This window comes from Dinoponera quadriceps, unplaced genomic scaffold (assembly GCF_001313825.1).
Source record: "Dinoponera quadriceps isolate SergipeBrazil2010 unplaced genomic scaffold, ASM131382v1 scaffold405, whole genome shotgun sequence".
Classification (NCBI taxonomy): Eukaryota; Metazoa; Arthropoda; class Insecta; order Hymenoptera; family Formicidae; genus Dinoponera; species Dinoponera quadriceps.
In genome coordinates this window covers 2,335,202-2,357,534 of record NW_014554754.1, presented here as the reverse complement: position 1 = coordinate 2,357,534, position 22,333 = coordinate 2,335,202, and the positions used below count along the sequence as shown (strand labels likewise).

General features: G+C 44.4%; 1 protein-coding gene across 5 annotated transcripts in view; it reads right to left on the bottom strand.

Moving 5' to 3' along the window:
• Positions 1-22,333, bottom strand: part of LOC106741483 (protein phosphatase Slingshot homolog 2) — a 134,190-nt gene that overhangs the window by 46,387 nt on the left and 65,470 nt on the right. Inside the window, exon 1 of one of the 5 annotated variants that reach the window (XM_014613579.1) lies at positions 17,661-17,739. The exons of the other annotated variants lie outside the window; for them this stretch is intronic. The gene's annotated coding sequence lies outside the window, so the exon portion shown is untranslated. Of the gene's footprint in view, positions 1-17,660; positions 17,740-22,333 lie in introns of those variants that run through there. 5 annotated transcript variants of the gene reach the window in all.

Here is a 22,333-nt window from a genome sequence, read left to right as displayed (position 1 = left end):
CCTCTATATCTCCGTCCGTCGGCAACGACGATAATTTCACGGTGCGACGGGAAATTCTCTCTCTTTCTCTCATGCCGGACGAATTCGTGCGTTATCGTGAATTAAGATCCGGGTCACAGCAAGATGCGGAGGCGAGATGAAAGAGGAAGGAACCTGATCCTCCGAAGTCGTTTTCGACCGCGGGATAGATCAATCATAGTTCATCAACTGCCTTTTCACCTGAGAGAAGATACGGGACGCGTCTCGTTAAAAAAAAAAATTGAAAAAAAGAAAGAATCGGAGGAGATGATTCTCACGTTTTTAAACACGGGAATAAAAAGAGGGATTAATAAACTCGAATTGAACGTGGAGGCCGCGCCGAGCGCGGCTCCTCGGGGGATTAAATCCGTCCATTCAGAGGCGACGAGTACACATCCTCGACAGCAGACGGGACTTCTCAACATCCGGACGACCTTGAGGAGGTTCACCGGGAGCTTAGCGTAGGATAGTGGGCGGTCTGTGCGACGTTACACTCTATGCGTGCGTGCGTGCCCGTACGCAGCTTTATCGATCGGCCGCGACCCCTTCGGGACGTTATAAAGAGACGCGCCGAATGCAGCGACGTTTATGAGCGATGATGACTCAACGAGTTACCACGCCGCTACCAGGCGACCAAATAAGGCCTCCCCCCGTCCCGATGTTCCTGGACCAAACGCGACCGGCGGCGACATTGATCCGCACGCGAGGCCGCGGATAAGATCGCGTTCGTTATCTACGCACGCGTCCGCGATACACGCTCGATCGAGATAGCCGTCGATATCGCGGATAACCTCGAGCGTACGTCTCGCGTTACCAATCGCTTCCGGTTTCTTCCCGCTCGCGCTGAGCCCGCTCTGCCAGCCGCGTTTCAGATTGCCACCGCGGGTAATATCGCGACGCCCCGGCCTTGTTCGGAAACAAGAAATATCAATCGGTGTCCGTTTTCTTCAAGTAGCTACTTGACACATCTAACACACTGAGAAAGCCATTTAGTTGGATCAAACTAAATTCTCGCATAGAACTAAATTTCTTTCACTCTCGTTTTAGAGCAACCAAACATTGGTTCTTATCATCAAAATATTTGCTTGCCCATGTCCAAAAGAGAATTTAGTTTGATTCCATCAAATGGGTTTCTCAGTGTATATAAAAGTATAAAATATAAGAAAATCTCTCTCTCTCTCTCTTTCTCTCTATCTATCTACTTTTTGACAATGAGTGTCTTATTGTCGGTATTCTGAATATAAAAATATAATTATGGTAGAATATTCAATCACAAAATGTATATCTCAATTTATATTTAAATAAATAAACTGAAATATTCCGCGTATGTAAATAATTCTTTCATTTATTAAAGCAAAATATATTTTATCGTATCCGCGATCCGAAAAATCGTGCTCGTCGATTCAATCAAGCACGCCAATAGAAGTGGATATTGCGTGAGGAAAAATAATAAATTCACCTATTTTTTTAACCCTTTGCACTCCAGCCTAGTAATGCATAGAGGCTATTAGTTCCAAGTACATACCTATGATGTAGAAGAAAAATAGAGTCGTTTCAATAAAACAAAATTTTTATTTCTTAGCTATTTTATAACAAAACATATTCTAACTTATATTATAAAAGAAAAACATAAATTTTAGGACTTAAAATTTCTTAAAGTGCCGAGGCAGCAAAACAACCATGTCGCCGCTACGGCGACAGCGGAGTGCAAAGGGTTAATAAATACGAGCTGTTTCGTATTGCCGGTGCTTTTCTCTTCTCTGAATATAAATATATGATTTGCATGAAATATTCGGTCAAAATCTATTCCAAATCACTGATCGCAGCCAACTGTGAGATCTTGCTCAGAATGAGAGATACTAATCGGGATCCGTTTTCTTGAAGTAGCTACTTGACACGTCTATGTATAAAAATGAATGAATGAAATACAAGAGAAAGAAAAACTACTTTTTAACATCGAGCTATATCTTATTGTTAGTACTCTGAATATAAAAGTATGATTATAGTAAAGTATTTAATCCAAATATATCTCAATTTGCATTTATGTAAACTGGAAATATCCCGCATATATAAATATTTTATTTCATTTATATCTATTAACACAAAGTACATTTTATCCGTGCCACGAAAAATCGCGCTCCTAGGTTCAATCGACCGCGCCGACAAAAGTTGATATTGAATGGGAAGAAATAATAAATTTATCTTCTTCTTTTTTGGAAACATATAAATGTACATATCGTTATGACAAGAGGCAGTGTGGCGATTACGATTCGACAGCGAATAAACGGCAAGATCCCGCGCGCTTCGGATAGTACGAAAACCAGATCCTCGCTGTAAATAAACTTTTTAAAGATACAAGCAAGACGATTAAGTTCGCGACTCGTTCGGCCGCGAGTGACGTAGAACATCAGTTCTTCTGTCAAAGATCTCCGGGCTAAATGCGGCCGAATACACGTGTTTGCGCGTAGTTTATTGTTGGAAGATAAAAATAATAGAAACGCGCCGCTGGGAAATATCAACAACGCACTTGCGCGAAGAAAGAAATCCCTTCTCGTATGATTCTTGTAAAAAAAAAAAGAAAATAAAAATTAAATTAAATTAAAATTGAAAAAATAAGACCACACATCTTTGTGCTCTTCTTAGAAAACTTGGAGTGGCATTCCCGAAAATGGTATTCGTAAAAAAACTTATATTCGCCGGGAGAGAAATAAATTAAATTCAGAAGACTCCCAGACACGAAAAATGGATCATGAGGAGATCAAAGGATGCTTCGGGAGGTTATTGACCGACTACCTGCTCGCTCACGTGATCCTCGCTCGATTCTTGTTTCTCTCATCGTCAGAGGCGCTCATCCAATCTTAAATCTTTATAACACGGAACACGAAGATTATCCCGAGGCTGACCGAATTCAAATTCACCGCGCTATTATTAAAAATTAGTCTGAGCTTAACTAAATTCTCGATAACACGTATATGACATACTTTCTTCTGTTACATCAAAGAATCTTCATCCGTATTTAGGTCGTCAGACTGGTAATTTAATTAAAACCACCGAGCGAAATCCGAGTTTTAATTTAAACGGCAACTTTAGCTAATCGGACGGATCTTTAGTTTAACGATTCACCATATTAAGCGAGCGGTTTTAGGCCAAGCTCGTTTAATCCTCGTTTAATTTAAGTTGGTCCCAGTCTTCTTGCAATTTTAGTTATCCGAGCGGGAAGCGGTACAGTTCGTACAGTCAATCAGATATTTTTGACAGATACCATTGAAAGACGGCGCGTAAATCTACTTCAATTATCGTCGGTGTCTCGAATTAACGTCAAATATAAGCGGAAAGGATACTTCCTCGTGGGATACTTCCGGTTTAAAAACTGCGACTTGAGATACATTTCAAATTCAACGTTTCCCAATAATCGCAACTTCACCTCCGGAGAAGAAGAAGCATGCAAATCACCGTTTGACGAGAAAAGGGGAAAAATGCTCTCTCTCCTTTCCTTTCTCTCTTCACATCGGAGGATCCATCCTTGGATCCTGCCCGAGTATCCGGGGGTATCTAGCCGCAGTCGAGTGCACGGCTGTCAGAATAACACGCGTAACAATGCAGTAATCGTGGCCGACCCCATCGGCCTTGCAACCGTCCGTCGCGAAATTCAATTTATCTCGGACCACCCGGTAGCGGTTATCCACTTGCGCTGTCCCTCTTAACGTCTGTCGTGCCGACCTATCAGCGATAATTCCGCGCACGATCGGTTTATTCTTGAAACCTCGCTCTCCGAGAGAGGGAGGGAGAGAGGAGGGGGAAAGGGAATCCATCTTTTCCCGTTATATCGAGGGCTGACTGTAGGGTCGCTGAAATCCAACGAAATAAAGGGGATTCCCGAAGCCCGGCAGAACTTTGAACTTTCTCATGGCGATCCAATTACATCGCGCGGCACCGGCAAGAGAGGCGGCTTGGGTTTGCGTCATTGGTTTACCGCAGCCGTCCGTTCGCGTTTCCAAACAGCGCGCGACCCCAGAGGAGGAACGGCATATCTCCGATCGACACGGATTTATATCCGAGAAGCGCGAATCCGCGATGTTTTTCTTTTCCATCGCGAGAGAGATCGGTCGGGAAAAAGATCGTGTTTGAAATTGTGAAATCGCAAGCGAACGTATACAGGGTGTCCCGGACCGAATAGGAACAAACTGCGCGAACGGATCGAAGTAAAGAAAAAAAGAAGTATTCTATCATTTTGCAAACAAAACGAGCTATTAATTGAAAATGGCCGTGTACGGGATTTGCACGGGGGAAAAAAGTAATTTTGCCGGTACGGTAAATTGTTAATTACTGTAGGGACGACGGAAAGATTTGTTACGCGGGTAAGGCAGTTCTGCCGTTGTTGCGACGGCGATAAAATTCCGTTTGCATAACTGAATTATTTCGCTGCCTGTATATCCAGCGAATAGTAATTAATATTCTTAAGTCTTAGGTGCAACAGCTCATCATATACCCTCCGATAAAGTTTGTCCCTATAAATGACACCCCGTATATAACGTTTAGATTTATATAATCATTTCGTCAACAAGTCGAGGGAACAAAGAAGAAAAGACGGCGACGGATAAAGTTAACGTTGCGATATTGTTGATGCAACAATAACGCTGAGAGCGTGATTGAAAAACCTCTTAACGATCTCTCCGCAGCTGAGCTAAACGCTCGACCGTTATTGAAGAAAGTTAATCTGGATTCTCGCGGCCGGCTGAATACCTCATCGTTGAATCACCGATATAATTCAATACACCCAGCCCGCTAATTATCGGAAAGTAATGTCTGAATTATATCGCGGGGGGAACACCGCCGCTTTATCGGCGTAATTAGTGGGAGGAGTAAAGCATGTAAATCGAGAAACAACCGAGCCCGGAGACTATTCTACTCTCGATAGCGCCGAAAGGTGTCGAGTTGACTGAAACGAGTTTCACGCGAACGACTGTTCGGCAGAGAAGAAAGAAAGGAAGAAAGAATCGGTTTAAAGGCCGCGTCGACCGGCCCTTTCGAAAGTGGAGCAAGTTTATCGGCTGCCTCGCGGCACGGTGAAGCGCTTATTCCGCTTCGGTTTACTTCGACCCGCCGTTACACGCTCGCACTCGACGCATCTTTCTTCTTCTCCCTCCCGAATCCTGCAAAAGACCGCGCGCGCAAAGCTTCGTAATCAATTCCATAACCCACTTTCGTCGGCTCTTACCACTTTTCATTGACTCTTACTCTTTTTGTTCGTTCGCCGGTTCAGTTTTTACTGCAAGTCACCTTAGACACCTAGAAAGCGAGAGTGAAACGACAGTCGCGGTTTAGCCGATCGCCTCTCGGTGAAAGCGCTTTCCGGGAATCAGGGCGGTTTTCATAAATTTTCAAGGGGCAGTCCGTTAATTCGCCAAATTGCAGGTTGAGCGACCGCTAAACGAGTTCAACGCGAACAAAGAGCTGGAGGGGGGGGGGGGTTAACGTCTTTTTGTGATTCCGCCTCATTAACTCCGGCGAGACAGCGGTGTTCCTGTCGCATCGGCTAGAACTGGAACCATTTAAATGAAACGCCACGAATGTGTCACGAAGACCTTGATTTATACACGGTACGGGTTTGCGATTTCTCGAAGTGACTTCGGTTTCCGTGATTCCACGACATCCGACGTAGTTCCTCTTATTGTATCGCATCTCGCGAGAAGAAACCCACAAAGGGAAGAATAATTTTGCCGTTGTAGCAAAATCGTCCCTGCTATGTTGGGAAAAGAATAAAATTCAACTGACATAACCAGATTGCGCCAATTATTCGTAATTAGAGCGGAAACAGTTTTGCTGCCGGGATGGAAAATATTCCTGCTGAGCGGATTTGTCCTTAGGACGTTAAGTTTCCGTCAGTCACAAAACAGTATTTTTCTACGGTAGAAATATTGTAGTAAAAATTACCACAAAATTCCGTAATGTCGGACTATATCGGAATTATAATTGGAATTATGATGTGTATTGTGATCTCAGTGATGTACTTCAATGCACATCACTAAAGATTACAACACACATGATAACGTCAGTTATAATTCCCGGTAGGGTCCCCAGCATTACAAAATTTTGTGATAATTTTTACTACAATATCTCCTTCGCGTACACTTATTAATTTGTTCTTACAGCAAAATAATTTGTCGAATTCAGAAAAATCCGGCGAATGGTAATTAAGTACTCTTGACAAATCGTTTTGCTGTCCACATGACGAAAAAACTGTGCCGCGACAGCGTGAAATTTGCCGTGTCAAATTATTTTTCTCGGTGCGCAAATAACAGAACCGATCCTCCAGCCCCGATGGGAATTCACTTGAACCGTGAGTAGTGTCGCGAGAAAAACCGGCGGTATCGAAAGTGCCGACGTCAAGAGCTTTACGTAATTTTCGACGCAACGGGTTAAAAACCAATCGTCGGATCCGCGTTGTTACTTTTCGTAACACCTCGCTTAGTATTAACCCGACCGGGAGTCGATTGCATTTCGATCAAATGCTCGTATATAATTACTTTGCCATGACGATTTATCGGTGTATACCGCGTCCGCACCATTGGAATAGTTTCGATCGCACTAATCGTGCTAGCTCGTACGATTGGTCGTTACACAATACCGTTACGCATGTACGCCAACTCCTGGGAACGAGATCTAACGTCATTTTTCACACCTGCACCGCGATAAGTAGATCGCGCTCGTTGCGTGCACGTGACATGGGGTCGGAGGTGCATTTCCTGATCCCACCGAAATTAGCAGACTGTGTGGTGTCGATTAAAACGGTACAGTTTCTCTGCGCAGAGAAAAAGATCCCTTTGAATTTAGTATATGTATTTGACGGGTTTATTTAATATAAGCAACATAATTTAATGTCAAATGTCATTTTGTCCGAATGAAAATGTTGTTGTTTCACTAGAGTAAACCACATTGTTCGATGAAGCAAACAGTATCATTTAGAGGAAATAATATTTGGTTTTCAATAAAAGATTTTACTTCATTAAATATCGTTCCCCACTGAAACAAAAAGGTTTCTAATTTTTTTTTTCTAATTTCAGTGTTACTTCTCTCAAAAATAATTTACTGCTGGTGGCAGCCATTGTAAGTGCCGCTGTTTAAAATACTTAATATTGTAATGCTAAAAATACGAAAAAAAAAAAATCATATTCAACGTCAAGATATTTATTGTTTGAGAAACCAAGCCATTCTGTTTGTTGAAATCAAACGTTCGTTCGTTTGCTCCGCGAATACAGATATATTTCAGTGAAAGGAATTTTACTAAACCCAAAGGAATCTTTTTCTCCATGTAACAATAATATTCCGAGCGGGCTTTCCAAGCTCGCGGAAACCTTTCAAATTCGAGACTTGAAATATTCCGACGATCCAAAAATCGTGGAAAAATTTTCATTGAGATGGCAGCTTTGCAATTTGCAAAACTCAAAGGAACATCTGTCGCACACGTGCAGATCTCCGCGCGAAGAAAATAACAGTTAATTGTACAATCTTGTACACAAGAAATGGGATATTAATCTAAGAAATACAAACGGTCAGAAACACCTGTTCGGTACTTCTACACAGAGAAGATTTCTTTGGATTTAATACTATTTATTCAAAGTAATACCGTTTTGTCTATCGAACAACATGATTCACCCTAATAAAACAACACATTTTCACCCAAACAAAATGGTATTTGATATTGATTAACACTTTAATGGCCACTCACACAACATGTGTGTGATAGCCGGAACAACTGTTATTGTCCGCTCACACAACATGTGTGTGATGCTACCGCCGAAGATTGTTGGCCAGTACCACACTCTCTATGTGATGATTTATGAATGTAAACAACAAATTTTAATAAAGTTTTTTAAAATTAATTCTTCAAAAATATTGCCGATCCCTGGCGACGTTTGACTGCGTTAGACGTGCGGCCATTAAAGTGTTAATGCATTCGAAAACAAAAAATTACACGATTCTTTTTCTCGAGAGGTGTGCCGGGTCGGTGTGTTCATTTCGACACGGAGACTAAATTTATCGACTGTATACTTAACGAAAAACTAATCGCGCGTTTACTAGGTTTCTTTTCCAAACATCTGGCACGTCGTTACCTCACCCGAGCGTACCACTACGGGACGAATCAATCCCCGGGATTACCGCACGGACTCTTCTCCGGCGTAATTTATTACACACGCCTTATTACATCCTTCTGAAGAATTCTTTTTTTGCCGAGTCCGCCGTTCGCTCGCGCAATGCCGGTGCCGCTTTTTCCATTGCGATTACGTCACGAAGTAGCACGCGCGTTTTGGCATAGCGTACGTTATGCAAGCGTCGGTGACGTGGTCGAAGTATCCCGAGTACTCGTTTTCTGTCAGCGGGAAGAACCTCTCGGCGAGCTTCTCATAGCGCGCTTCTGTTTCGCGCCGTTAAAATGACTGATGCGTCGTGACACCACGTTAATTACGCAATCACGGAGGCATAATGAGGAATACGATCGATTCGCTGCAATCGACCGATCCCTCCCGCAGCATCTGCGCAGCGTATTCTCGAGGCAGTCTGATATTAACATCCTTGCACGATCTTCGTGTCAAACGAATAAATCTTATAATTAGACAGCCGTTGAATATTCGCACGTTGAATATTAGCACTGCACAGAGAAAGAGATTTCTTTAGATTCAGTGTACGTGTTCGTTTGACTTGGATCTGTTTAATATAAACAATGTAATTTAATATCAAATACCATTTTGTTTGAGTGAAAATCTGTTGTTTCATTAGGGTGAATCATGTTGTTTGATAGACAAAACGGTATTACTTTGAATAAATAGTATTAAATCCAAAGAAATCCTCTTCTCTGTGTAGAAGTACCGAAGAACAGATGTTTCTATTTTTTTAGATTAATATCCCATTTTTTATGTAACAAGTAGGATTCTGAAATTTTACGACTTTTCGTTAATCATTTAATAAAAGAAATGATAGGGTAGAAGAAGAGTATTAATCTAAAAAATGGAAACAATAAAAATAGCCGCTCGCCTACTTCTAGTGTTGAACGTTTGAAATCTCTTGTTTAAAAAAAACCGGGACAGCTGGGATACTTCGACATTTTTCTACACGTTTAACTCCGATCAGTTAGACGAAGTTCCATCCTGAGCGAGAGACATACATATAATATTACTCATCACTTAACCATTTACGGCTCTGATCGAGTTAATTGAGGTGTCACTCGAGGTTCAAAGTTACATCCCAGAGGAATTCACGGAGCGGAGAACGCGAGAAACGATTCGCGTCTCCTCGACGTTACCGAAATGAAAGGAACTTGCGCTCACCTGCTTCTACTCTATCTCATCAATCGTGAGTCTCTCCACATATTTGCTACAATTGTCGAATACGTATTATTAACTACTTTCCCTCGCATGAAATACGAACCGGTACTTCCCGTGTGTTTGCCGCCGTGCGATTCCGCTCTTACATTTTGTTTTACCACTCGGGATACCCATGTATAAATTTTCACAGTAACAGCGCGAAATTAGTCGCGCGCAGGAGGACCGTTGGAAAAGGCACTTTCTAATAACGGGGTGACTCGATAATCGCCCTCGCGATTGCACAACCGGCGCGGCATTGGACGACTCGCGAAACCTATTTATTTATCGTGGCCCGACGACGAGTCGTTTAACCGGACACCGGAACCGCGATTTTCCATCGCGCTCCTGTACCTGCCGTGTCACGTGCACCGGGTCGACAACGAGGAGTCGTCGCTCATTGCGCTGTTTCGCGTCACGTGCCACGGCCGTGATGAAAGTGTGTCGTGACCGGTCGCGCAATGAGCTACCCGAGACAATTGTGACACTTAGGAGACGCACGATAAGCCGTGCCGCGTGTAAAACGCGCTCTCTCGCGCCGCCTTTTGACCTTCTAACCTCGAGAGCAGCGGCTGCGCCGGATACGATTTGTCGGAGCGCCGCTCCGATCAGGGAAATCCTACTCCGGACGCGTGTTTCGAACGCTAAATATGCTCGACCGATTCTCAAACTGAAGCGAAACGTTACACGTGACGCTCGTGTGGAAAAAAAAATGGGACTTGGAGGAGGAAACAACTTGGAGGCTACACTCCACGTTCAGGGATTCCCAATTGTTATCGTAGTGGGATTACCTGTTTTGCGACAACTCTATACATATTAATCGGAGCCTACACTGAAAAAGGGATTTGATGATGAGTACTAACATTTGGTGAATATTTGCCGACCGAATATTTGATATTGTCGCGACCGGACAATTTATTTCCGTACACTAAATCTACAATATACGGAGGCAAATGACCTGGTCGCAGTAATCAATTAAATTTGGGTCGATGGATATTCAGCGAATTTTAATAATTATTACGAAATCCTTTTTTCGATGTAGAACAGTCGCCTCAGCCCGCGACTCGACGGAGAAAATCGGAGAAAAATCCAGCTTACTGAGCGGACTCATCGCGCAAATCGGCGGGCCGATTCTCTTTGTACGTCAACCTGTAATGATTTCCGTAGCGTTTGCAGGACGGCCGAGCGGTTTAACCTCCGGCGGGGGGAAAATGTAGCCGGAGAGGAACGCGCGGGTAACTACCAATAACGATTAACGAACGGGATGTAAAATACAGCCGGCCGGTACGCACGCGGCGTATTCAGCCGCGTGACAAATCGCGCCGCCATTCACGGCTTAATCCGGAAGTAGCCGGGCGCCCGCGGTATTTATTTGCACGCCAACGCGACAATCAATCTCGACATAATTACACGCGGATAATCTCGCCTCTCCGGGGTGTAATTCGAAACAGTAAATTATCATCGGGCCGTCTCGCGGTAACCACCGCCGCAGCGGCGTTCCTTAACACCGGCAGGGAAAGGGAAGGATTCGTTCTTCGCGGTGCATTAAGAAAGCTACCGCGCGGCCGATAATCATTCACAAAAGACGCGTATTATGCGCTGAGAAAAAGACTTGAGAATTTATCCGTGAAATATAAGCTTTACTTTGCCGAAACAAAAGTTTATTTCAACACGACGAGAATGAAATGTTATTCTTAGAAAGTAAAGCAATATAAATAAAAATCGGAAAATCTTAGGTAATATTTCACAAAAATATATATATTCCGTCGTCGCAAATTTTGGTTCCGGCCGACAAATGTCGAGGAAAATGTCGTGAGAAACGTTATTTCCTTCGAGAAATTTCAATTTCTTTTTGTACGGGCTGCCCCCCCTTCTTGTTCCGCCGTTTCTCCCGCGTTTTTCGTCGTCCTCTCGGCGAAGAGCACGACCGCGCGACGATCTCCCGATTGATTCCCAGGACGGATCTCCGCCGGCCGATTGAATCGTCGTGGGGCATCGTAGCGCGGGATGAATTTTTCGCGGCGATCGGACACGCCGTGGGGTCTCGCTCGCTCGCGGAGAGGAGGATTACCAGCGCCGAAAAGAACGGCCGCCGGCGTTACTCGCCCGCAGAAAACCACATACCGTGCAGCGGGCTGTGACGGTGCGGGCAACGGCGTGGAACGCCAAATAAATCACGACGTTCGCGCGCCGGCAGACCCCGCTCATCCCCGGGAAAAAAGAATGTGAAAGATTTTCCAACGGTCGTTAATCCTTTCGCGGCGGTAATAATACGCGTCGAATACCGAGCAACCTGCTTAGAAAGAACGCTTTCAGGTTTCGGTGAAGTTTAATAGCAAGCCTTCCGCGGCAACCTGCACGATAGTTGTAATTGACATTTAGATCGCGGTCTACAGGTTGACCTTACGAAACCTTAGAAGAGCTCGCGAGAGAGTCCCGCTTGGGAAGAGAAAGAGATGGTGGCGCGATTCGTCGCGGATCCGCGCCGGCAGGAGAGAGGAATTCTCCGAGACGTAAATTGACGTCTCATAAAGTCGGGCAGAACCAATTCTAACTAATTTGCTCCAATTCCAACTATTTGCTGATCATTCGTTGCAGAAAGGATGACAAAGAAAAAATCTGTCGCTCTGTTAGTTTCTTTTTCTCTTTTGTTTTTTTTTTTAGTGACGATAAATTAAGATTAAGTTGGCGGAACAATATATGTATAGCGATGAAATTCGACGTGACGATAATACAGGAATTTATTGCTAATTAGTCGCTCACAAAATATGTTAGTCCCGACTTGTTGTTGCTTGTGAAATAAGTTTAAGCAATAGCGAAGAACTTTTGCCGAGAGGTTTCCCGGTTCCGCTGTTGTTCAAATTTATTTCGCGAACAACAAATTCAGAACTGGATATTTCGACGGCAACAAATTCACAGAATATTCCAGAACCAAATTTAAGGGAATGGCTTTGCTAATGACTTATTCTTGTAATATAATATAATATTGCACGCTGAGAAAAGTTCTTCGCTGTTCTTTAAATGTATATTGTAGAATATATGTATATTGTCTCACTAATTTAATCTTTCTTNAAAAAAAAAAAAAAAAAAAAAAAAAAAAAAAAAACTAACAGCAATAAATTTTTCCTCTGGTATCTTTTTAGCAACAAATAAGCAACAAATAAAAATATTAGAATCAGTTTCGCTTTTTTTCTGCTAACTTGTAAGACGTAAATTAGATGGAAACAAAAGCGGCGGATCAGATTTCCATTATAAGACGAATCACCGATGCGTTTTCGCTCGAATCCTCGCGATATTCGCGAGGATCGCGCGTTTTCGTTTCCGCGATCGACAGAACGACTCGAGCGGTACGTTTCGCGAGGGAAACTCCAAAAGAAATCGGCGATTCGCGAGATCTTCGCGCGGGCACGAAACCGCGAACCGACGACGGCGCGTTACATAAAGCACACCGTCCACGGAACAAAGATATCGCGATTTCGCGTGATGCATCGGAACACCGTGTAGAATCCGAACGAAAAGCACGGGTGGGGGCCGATTTATCCCGCGCGATTCTTACATCGCGATCCGGATTCACCACGGTCGCCCGAACACGGTCGCCCGCACTCGGTGAGGTGCCATCGGGACCGATCGATCCCGAAGAACAACTGGAGAAGCGCTATAAAGCACCGGAAGTGGGCAGCTCGACTGTGGGTTAATGGTCGGTCGGTCGCTGACACTCGCCGTATAAAAGGTTGTCCGGGCTGCGGACGGGTAACGCGTAAGTTTAAGTACAGGCGTAAAAAGTAACGGGGCCCTGCTGAAAAGAAGTCGACGAAACGACCTGTAGCGAATCACGCGGCCCCCTTACCTCGTTGTCCTTGTAGGGACCAGTTTCTCGTCGGCGGTGCCCGCGTCCGAGCCGCTCCGAGAGGAATCTCCGCCGTTTCTTTATAACGCGCCCTTTCGGACTTCACTGGCGCGAGAGGCGCGAAACGAACGATCGATCGATCGATCGGCCGATCCCACCGCGTTTCCGCGACGTTCCGCGAGTGCGGTTCCGGTCGTTAGCGGGGACAATCGCGGCTCGACTTTCACGAGCGATTGCCCACTGAAAAATGTCGACATTTTCGAGGTATAAAGTGACTTAAAGTGAAATAAATTAATAAAAATTAAGTATCAATTTAGAATAATGTATAAGTTTTAATATAATTATGTATATATGTAATGTATTTAAATTCATGTATAGAAAGTTTCTCGGGATCTAATTGGGGTTCGGTCCGATTTTCCAAAATAATTGTGGTTTCTAGTTGGAAAGTTTACACGGGAAAAATACTGTAAAAATGATTACAAATATTCGTAATGCTGAAATATTATTATCAAAATTACTACGTGCATTGCAATCTTTAGTGACGTATATTCCATGTTCGCATCATTAAAAATTACAACGCACATAGTAATTTCGATAATAATTCCGGTATATTCCAGCGTTGCAAATTTTTGTAGTAATTTTTACCAGAATATCTCCTCCATGTACGCAGATTCTATTTACAAACATCGCGGAAGAGAGGCTTCATTCTATGTTTGAGATACGAGTGAGATTCTGAATTGGTATCTTACTGAGATAATCTATTTTGGGACAACTTTGGATATTTTAATCGGAATATATACGCCATATATGGGAAAATCTGAGGAATTTTCTATCGATCGCTCTACGCACGAGCGGATGATTGACGATTCGCACATGCGTCACCGTGTACCTCCGCGATCATGCAAATTATCCTGTTCGCATCTAATTGGGATTATTATGCGACGTCTTAAGCGCGTCGTAACTATAATATCTATTACTTCGTCGACGTTAGAGATGGAGAATGATCGTAAGGTGTCGATGAAGAAAGCGATTTAAACCGGTATTTTATATGCCGAATCACTCTTTTATGCGAATTAATATGCACGTACGATAGAAACAAAAAAAATATTAATCTATACACAAAAGAACCAGTCGGTGCTTCCATTATGAGCCGGATTTTCTTGTTTCTACCGAGAACTTCTCTCATCCTCTCACGAGCGCTCGCACAACGTTAACGTCACACACAAGGTCGGTTAACGTTATACACGAAATATCAAATATATTCGTGTGTTCCGTCAAGAATGCGGGACGACAATATTACTGTCGTTTTCCTTTCCTCGCTTCTGTACACTTTAACAGTGAATAATGTTGAGACAAGCTGCCACGGGAAATCACAGTACAAATTTATCAAATTCCTTTCGCATCGATAAACCGACATATTTACAGCAAACTCGGTGAATTGAATTCTCTGGAATTCTTTGGCCTAAGAAGTCTCTGGTATCTTCAAATGGGAAAAAATTTCTTGAAGGTTCCAGATTCTTCGTGTTTTTCTAGGCGGTAGATACACTGGAGAGTGAGAGGAGAAACTTAAACTTCGTTTTGATTACAGAGTTGCCATCCGGTCAACGGAACAAAAAAAAGTGAAACAGTGATTGCTTCCCAGCAGGAAAGGTGACAAAAAAAGGTATTTTTTGTCAGATTCTGAAAGTAACTAAAGCCATTTAAGCAAAAAAAAGTAACATTAATTTTTACTTCTTCCCACTTTTATCTTTGGATAATTTAACATAAAGCGAGCTCTTTTCATAGTACGGGTTGAAAGTACACAACAAAGAAAGACCAAGAGAATGAAGGAGATAAACGATACGTTTTCGAGGCAGTTTTATTAGAAAAACGGCGAAAATATATACCGAACGTTTATATTTTAAATTTAACGGCAGAAAAAAGGTGACTGCATTTCGACCGATTTTGAACATTAGAATTTCTTGATAACTCATCAAGAAAAAATGGCAAAGGAGTGACTCAAGTAACTGAAAAGCAGCGTTATGATTATAATAAATTAATCCGACAAGTCGTCCGGAACTTTAAGCGAACTAGTACAGTCACACCTTTCGTCGTCTACGCGAAATACAAGCGTTCTCTTTTTAGCAGCCGCACGATGGCCATCTCATTTCCATGGTAATCGAGTAGCCGGCAGTTAGGAATCGCGCGCAATCGACGAGACGATTTACGAGGTCGATGGTCATGGTGGTAACAATACGCGGCCCATAAAAGCGCCCACGTGTCCATCCGAGAGAGCGAGAGAGTGAGCGCACGTTTTGCCGGACTCCTGGTCGCTTCCTCGGCGAAGAATCGCATCGGGAGATATTTACGAGACCGCGACGCAACAACGTTGCTCTAACAGCTGCGGCCGCTAGTTCATCGTTAATTTCATGAGACTCGCATTATGCCGACGGAATTAATTTATCTCTCTCTCTCTCTCCCAACGCCAAACAGCGATAAACGAGAGAATTGCGAGAGTACCATGATCGATCGATTATTACCCGTGGAATTTACATTCTCCCGACGAGAGGAAAGCGTCGAATTAACTAATTACAGGAAGACGGCGAGATCGAATCGCGGTCTTATTTCTTTTCTTCCCTTTTCCGTCGCGTCGGCTGCTCCTCATATCGCGGTCGTGGTCTTCGATTTACTGAAACGATCATTGCCTTCTTGAGAACGCAAATAGCGCGGAATGATAACGCGCGATACGTAGTAACGACGATCGCGTGTTCACGGCGATTTAAAGTTACGTTAGCGGTATCATAAGCGATTTATCACCGCGGCAATTTGCATCGCGGCAGGAGGAACACAGTCTGCTAATGTACCGCGAGTAACCGACAAGTGCGTATCCGGTACGCGCTCGCTCGCTCGGTGCTTTTTCCATCGAAATACGTGAACTCACCTGAGCGCAAAAAAATATACAAAAGATATAATAAAAATGCGCGTGAGATATATCGTATTTTACATCTCGGAAAGTCTTGGCATTGTTTTCACTTCTTTCATCAGATTTCCGATAATGCAGGAAGAACAGAGAAGAGAGAAAAANAACAGAGAAGAGAGAAAAAAAAAAATATATATATATATATATATATATATATATATATATTGGGAACGCGAAGTTTGCCGGGTCGAGAATTGAAACTTTTCGCTTGCCGAAGGGTGGCTGCTTTACACTGAGGAAAAAATACTTGAAAATTTACACGTGGAATATAAGATTTGTTTCACAGGAACGAATCTTACTTTACAGAAATAAACCTTACTTCCGTGAAGTAAATCTCATGTCCCAAAAAGAAATTTTTAAATATTTTTCCTCCACGCTCCGATGCATCTGTCTCTCTCTCTCTTACACTGTTAACCGTGCATAGCCAAAGTTGGGGGTATAAAAGTGTCCCTCACAATTACGTAGGGTTCTTATTTCAACGTGCACCTCCAACTCTGGCGATACATGATTAACAGTATACTTTGCGAAACTAACTCAGATTTTATGAAAAAAGAAACTCGAATATACACCGCACAGTCTGATAAATGGTGATAAACGATCTGACAAACGGTCGCTAATACGGTGCATCAATGTTCGATGCTTTCGGTGGCGGATTTATTCAGCCAGCGGAGCTGCAAAAAGCTCGAGCTAAAATCAACCTTCCGACGATTCGGATAAACTGTAATTAATCCGCGCGCGCCGTGTATTATCGATGTGGCACTTCCGACTGCCATTGATACTCCTTCGGAGAACATCTACTAACGCGCTCGCGCATCCGGTACTACCGTACGGGACGGCGGTTCTGCATACGTCGGACGTTGATCGAGATCGGCGATCGAGGAACGCGGGAATCCTGACCATGCGGCAGAAACGAGACGGAGGAGGGAGAGGAGAGAGAGAGAGAGAACGAAAAGGCGAGCGATATATTATGTCGCTCGAGGGATCGCGCGTTTATCGCGCCGGCACCGCGTTTCTCCATTCTCTTTTCGCCCGACCTGGAGAGGATGAACACGGCGAATTGCTCAACTACCGAGAGCGAGATGACAATGCGGCGGAGCCTCCGCCGCAGCACATCCTCGCGGTCCTTCTATCTCATAATGCGATTTATACCGTCGTAAAGGTCAGAATCATGAGCTTGCGATTTTATTGCTTATCCGCGCCTCCTCGCGATATTAGCCACTCTCGCGAACGCGACCGAGTGATTTTCGAGCCGTTCTCCGTTGGTTACTTCTTCGCCGCGAAGGGAAACAGCGATGCGTGCGATCACGTGTGCGTGTAAATGCCGAATTTTTCTAGAATCGGAGAATCGGAATCTCCGGCTCTGTACTTATTCTTATCGTCGGGGAGTTCGCGCCCGACGTTCGAAAAAATCGGGGAAAATCGTCCGTTAAGGCGGACTTCATTGAAATCCCGCGTGATAAATAATAATTCGACGCACCTGGGAATATATGACGCATCCCGTTGTCCTCCGTCCTGCCTTCTCATTGCATCCTCCTCTGTTCCCGACCGCTTCGTCGCACAGGACACTCGTACACCGACACACTCGCGTAGATGCAAGATTCGATCGAGAAAATGTGAATTAACGCGAGGTTATCTCGAGACCCGCCGAAATGTTTCAATCGTCCGATGGAAATTGTGTATAAATTGTAAGCGACAACGTGCGCCGCTCGCGTCTCGAAACGTAATGACACGGTTAAGGACGAGTACGCGCGAGACTACCCAAACAATGAGCAAAAAGGGCTATGTCATCTCCCGTCCAATCATCGACCGTCGTCGTCCGCCAAACAATGACGAGTACATACGGATGGTCGGGAAATCACAACAATCAACGCCTTCGAAATATTCCCGGCTTTCAAGACGTTACCATGGTCGCGCTGATTGGAGGTTTCGCCTGCGGCATTCGACGAGCGTCGTCGATTAATGTGCGATTAATTAACGCGTTCTCGATCGAGGATTACAATGTTTTCATTTTTACTTCTTCTAAACCTCCAAATCCTATCGCCCTCATTTCGATGATAAGATTAAACTGTTAAGTATTTTAAATTCAAATCTCTCGAGTTGTCAACGACAATATAAAAATAATGAAATGATTATGAAAGAGGAAAGTTCGCCGTTTAATTTGTCCACTTATCCATTAATCTTTATCAGATTATTTGTTTAATATTTATGCAATACTCTTCCCGCAATTGAGTAAGTTGCCCAATGAATACGTTGTTTATTGAAATTAAGGATTAAGAAAGATTGAGTGCAAGTGAATTGCTGAATATGAAATAAATCCTTTAAACCTCAGCACGGAGACTTAACATGAGCTGCTGACGTAATGGAATATGTCCTCTAATTTTCCACGTTAATTAGCCACCGTGCACGGCGTACGAGATATCTCGTTAAATTTTCCTCGGGACAATATTGACCGCATATTCGCTGAGTATTCCGCGAGAAAGACCGTGTTTACACGAGAACACGTTATATATTATTGCCCGAGCGCGTTGAAAGTGCCGCTCGTGTACTACAGACATTAACACCACACCTCTCTCGATACGTTGCACAAGATAAAATCGCCGATATATGTATATAAATATATATATATATTGTGCTATGTAAAAGCGCGCGGGCGCTAACGCTACAGAAATCGCGCTACCATATAAAGAATCAGCTATAAAGAGAGAGAGAGAGATAAATAAAAAGAACCTCTCTCGTACGGCTCGACACCTGATACGCGCCTAATCGCGAAAATTATGAATCGAGCGATTAAAATGCACGGAATGCCGACCACCTTCGATCGCTCCGCTCGCGATTTCTTTCGCCGGCAATCGATCCCGATAAGCGATCCGGTTCGACCGTATCGGCGACAAACCTGCGGCCGACCGGTGGCCGGGAGGACAGGTAAGCGAAGAGTCGCCCTTGACCCTAGCGCCGCGCTTCTCGGTCGTCAAAACCCGTGGAACCGCGTCGAAGACGACACCGTGACCTCTCGACGTCGTCATCGTCTCTTTCACTCGCGTCAAAAGGAGAACACTCGCGGAGCCGTCCCGAACCGGGTCAGGGTTTTCTGCTCTAGCGCGGCTCACTTTTTCTAGAGCTAGGCTTACCTCCAATCCCCAACCCGGTCCGTGGAAATTTGCGTGTCGGCTCGCTTTTTGACGGTCGGCCCCCGCGTACAAAAGTGCACGAGAAGCGGCGGCTCGAGTAAACAATGCTTCGGCAAAAAGCACGATCGATCTCGCGTTGAACGGCGAGAGAAATACAGTCATCCGCCGCTTTCGCCCAAATTGGCCGATCGTGCCTGATCGAATCATGCAAATTCGACGCTGAATCCCGGAACGACCGGTGAGAGTGTTCGCTCGTTTCGTTCCGTTTCGCGCGTGGATGTGCGGGAGAATTCGAAATACGGTATTACGCAGAGCGATCTAAAATTGGCTTATCACGTCGATCGCAAGAATTTTCAGTTCTCCCGATATTTCCTAATTAAACTGGCTTCTCAATTTAATCAAGTTTCTCCTTAAATGATAGAGAGGGTGGTATTGTACAACCGTTTTAGGTATTAGGTGTATAGATATTTTTAATATCTGTACTATGGGCGGCGAATTGTTGCGATTGATTATGGAATCATTTATCTAGCAGCCCGCCGTCACGTAGTGGCACTTATATACCAATATGTAACAGCCGGCGTTTATGTTGTTAAGCATTTTAACTTTTGAACACTTCGAAACTGATTTCAAATCGTGTTTTAGCATTTAGTCACGCATATCCCCTCATTCTTCTTAAACTTAAATGTATTATCACACGAATGCACGTACGTTTGAGCGTTTTGCCCGTTATTTAACACTTCATTCAATTGTATATATTTTTATTATTAGCGTCGTCGTATTTTTTTTTTTATGAATAACAATCCTAAGTAATAAATATTTCATAATTGTGAGTCTGCAATCTCGATAGAACAGCACTTTGACGAACGGAATCGTACAGTTCTCAATTAAAAATATTGATTGTTGACAAAGTATATCGTATAAAATGTAAATGTGGGTCATAATAACACCACCTCTTCTTCTATTGAAAATTATATTTTTACGAAGGCATCGGGGCTGCATTAAATCGTTTATTCTCAAGTGTACGTCTGAACAAAAGTTCCTTTATACGATCTTCAAAGCTGGGTTGTGTAAATCTCACTCGAATTTGACGTGTAATACTTTCTGAAGAAAAAAAAAAAAAATCCAACGCATTCATGGTAAAGTCGACTCGTGTCCCTCCTACGATCACGAAGAATTCAATCGTGTTTGCCACCGTAAAATCCCCGCAACCGACGTCGCAGCCGCCTTTCTTCACTCGCGCACCGACCGGAAGCGCTCGTTGCTCATCGGCCGCGACCTCAAATGCGTCGCCTTCGCTGACGACGACGACGACGACCCGCGCATGTGGGTCGCGCTTAGCCCACTTCGCGACTGTCCCGACATCGCGACATCGTCGCGCCACGCTGCACCGAGTCGAAACGGTCCCACGTGGAAAATTCCAGGTCGCCGCGCGCGATCGCGCGGCAGACACAGCGGAGCTGCTTTCGAGATCGCAAGCAGCTTCTCTTATCCCTTTATCGACCCGGCGACTCCCAGTTGGATCACCGTATTCCGTAACCATCCACGAACCGGATCACCCCTTATTAAGCGTAAACTAAGCACGCGCTACGTTTGTCTAATCAATATTTCATCAGTTTCTTACCGATTCTCTCGAAAAATATTGTTACGAAATTATGTAACTTATCAAATTCCTTATATAAAATTTCTGTACAGCGATGTGTGAAATTAGTTTTCAAATAACGGCACGCGGAAAGGGAATTTCAAGGAAGACCGTTCCCCCTCGCGACTTTTTAACCTTCGAGATTAAGCATCGCGCTAGTTGAGTCTCGGATGCGTTTTATTAAACGGAGGGCAGGGGAAAGGGGGAGACTGCGGCGAACAGCTCTCGTACTTTATGTGAGAACGTATTGTTCGGAGCCGTTGTTGTGGATATATTACTTAAGAATCTCTGACGGAAATATTATAGGCTATGCGAAACTTCCTCGTGTACGGAGAAGAATGTAACGGCAGCGAGCCGCTTCCGTGCTGTCCGTGAAGGGAATTAAAGTCCCCGTGTGTGTCATGGGGGAAAGAAAATTTCCGCGGCTTGTTAATTGCCTGACGCGCGGAGAAGAGAGAGGTGAAGTGCATTAATTAACCCCGTGGGCATTAATCACGTGGCGTATACGTGGCCGACGTGCAAACGTTTACTTCACAATACGATCGATCCGGACGAAAGTACAAGTCGCTTCAAGAATCATCGGATCTTCGATCGTTGATATTCGCTCGATCGCCGATTAAAAACGCAGCGAGATTCGGCAGCCGTGGAGAGATTTTCCCAGATTTTCCCATATATAGCACATACCCCGATTAGAACACCCAAAGTTCTCCCACAATAGGTTATCCCATTCCTACCTCAAAGATGAGGCGAAGCTTCCTATCTGCGATGCTGATTAGCTACGCCTGCGTCTGAACTTCCCAGCTAGAATCTATCGTTACTCTGGGAAATCGGACTTCCCGATTAGGTCGCGAGAAATTCCCTACGAAGGAAATTCCAAACGGAGAGCGCGGTGGCCGCTATTCTTACTGAATCCACGATTGTACGCGACAGGCGCGAGATAAGAGGACGGAAAATTGACTTGGGGAAAATTACGTCGGTGGACGTTTCGGGACAACAACGGCCGCCAACTTCGCCTCATCAAGACTGCGCGACGGCAGGTAGGAGCATATAGCGGTGTGCGCCGCTTGTTTACACGGTTCCGACGAGTTCCTGGCGGCGGCCGAGCGGAATAGTAAAACCGCTGTAATTCAGCGCGTATCCCCGACGCAGTGGAGCGCGCAGGAGGCGGCGCGCGCGAGCGGAGGCGCAAGCTGCCAATTTCTCGAACGCGCGCATTAGAGACCACATGGTCCGCCACGGTCTCGGGGCGAACCGCGCCGAAACGTGACTCCGCGCGAAATTATACCGCAATCCGCGCCGTGAATCGCGCAAGAGCTGGTAGCGATTCGATCGCGAAAAACCGGCGAGATACTAACCATCCGTCCGTTGCCGGGTGGGGGGGGG